This window comes from Silene latifolia, chromosome 2 (genome assembly GCF_048544455.1).
Source record: "Silene latifolia isolate original U9 population chromosome 2, ASM4854445v1, whole genome shotgun sequence".
Lineage (NCBI taxonomy): Eukaryota > Viridiplantae > Streptophyta > Magnoliopsida > Caryophyllales > Caryophyllaceae > Silene > Silene latifolia.
The window spans coordinates 90,468,249-90,470,394 of NC_133527.1; the positions used below are offsets into that span (position 1 = coordinate 90,468,249).

General features: G+C 38.0%; 1 non-coding gene across 1 annotated transcript; it reads right to left on the reverse strand.

The window, feature by feature from the left end:
- Positions 1-1,696: 1,696 nt before the first annotated feature.
- On the reverse strand, positions 1,697-1,803 carry LOC141644506 (small nucleolar RNA R71). Its single transcript, XR_012544121.1, has one exon. It is a non-coding gene; the product is annotated as a small nucleolar RNA R71 (small nucleolar RNA).
- Between the last annotated feature and the right edge of the window lie 343 nt (positions 1,804-2,146).

Below are 2,146 nucleotides of genomic sequence, written 5' to 3' on the forward strand. Positions count from 1 at the left end.
ATACCAGTTTTATTTCCTTAATCTCTCTTTTGTTCATCATTTATTTTGGGTAATTGAAGATTATTTGGGTTATTATTGGGAGATTGACAACCTCTCAATCAAGCATCAAGTACTTCTTTTATTCTTTGCTTTATTATTGGAATCATTAGTAGGTATAATTCTCTTAATCCCTCTTTAATTATTGTTAATTACTTTCATTTATTCATCATGTTTCCTTTTGTTGGTATGATTGACAACCTTGCTAGCATGATCAACATGATAATGAGTGAGTAGTGACCTAGCTAGGGTTAATGGGTAATTAAGGGAAACCAACATGGGGAATGATTCATGCTTAAATTAATATGCTTTCATGGTTTATTTGCTTGCTTATTTTGATCTCAACTCATGCACATGTTATGTTTGATGAAATGTGAGCGTATGAATCCTTGCATTTTTTTACCCATCACCTATCTTTTCAATGAGACTTGTAAGACATAAACCAACTCGAGTCTCATTAGACCATGCATGTTGTTGAGTAGGGAAGACTAAGTCGACTTGTAGGTGTTGTAGAATCTAATCGATTCGGCTCCGGGACCCAAAATTTCCTAGGATTGTAAGATATAACCCAACTCAATCCATCACAACAATAATTGCTTGCTTATAATTTGAGAACATGTTTGTATGATCAATTCCCATGATTCCCCTATGACCCCATGACACCCTAGTGCTTTTTTTCAATTGTTTACAACCCGTTTAATTTATCTTGCTTATTTACTTTCATTGCTATTTTATTTTAGTGACCTTCTACATCAACCCAATTTGTGACACCCCTAAGACACCACTAGTTTCAATAGAAATCTCATCTCAATTCCCGTCCCTTGGGATCCGACCTTTACTTGCCTCTTTACTAATTGTAGAGTTATTTGTGAAGCTATAAATTGTGTTTTGATTCGGACGTGACCCAACGACAACATCTATTAAATTGTGAACACGAAATGGACCGATAAAAAATGGCGCCGTTGCCGGGGACGGTGTTAACTTGATTTATATTTTCTTATATTGTTATTAGTTGTGTCTTTCTTTGCCTTGGGGAAGTAAAACTCCTCAAGGTTTGTTCTAATTGTTTTCGAGTTGTTTGATATTTTGCATGTCTAGAAGGTCACAAGGTGATTTGTTACCTTTTGACCGTGAAATTGAAAGAACCTTGACAAATAATAGGAGATTTGCTAAGAGGAATTTGAGAGGTATTAGTGAGGTTGTTCAACCAACTATTGAGTTCATCAACCCTTTTGCAAGGGAAGGTGAGGAGAACCCAACACAAAATACCCCACAAAATCAACCTACAATGCCTAAATTTTCATCACATTCCGTACCCACCGAGGAGAACCTACCCAATGGTACTCCCACACCACAACATTTGACCGGAAATTTTATTGCCAAATCCGCCTTTATCCAATTAGTCGAAAGGAGCCAATTTGGGGGGATGCCTAGTAAAGACCCTCATTCTCATATGGAAACCTTTTGTGACTATTGTGATGCGATTTATCAAACCGGTGTGACTCAAGACCAAATTCGATGGGTCTTATTTCCTTTTTCTCTAATAGGCACCGCGAAACAATGGTTGAAGGGCCTTGATAAGGCCACTCTCGGAATAGATTCTTGGAAGAAGTTGGCTCTAGCTTTCTACAAAAAGTTCTACCCACCGGAAAAGACTAACATGCTAAGAGCTCAAATTACGGGTTTTAAGCAAAGGGATGAAGAATCTTTGTATGAAGCTTGGGAGCGGTTTAAAGGAATTTGTCGCTCATGTCCTCACCATGGACTTAGCGAGTGGTTCTTGGTTCAATAATTTTGGAACGATTTATATGAAGATTCAAGGAACATTCTCAACATGGGATCAAATGGAATGTTCACCGAAGTTGATGACAATCAAACATGGAACAAGATTGAGGAAATGGCGTTCCATAACTCACAATATAGTAGACCTCGCAAGGCTACTAGAGGAGGAAGGCATGAAGTGGACTCCGTTACTCAATTAGGTGCTCAACTTAGTGCTCACATTGACACAATCAATTTGAAGTTTGAACAAGCTATGGCTAGACTTGAAGAAGCCTCAAAATCACCAAAGCATCATGTTAATGCCATGACGACATCCTCATCAATCCCA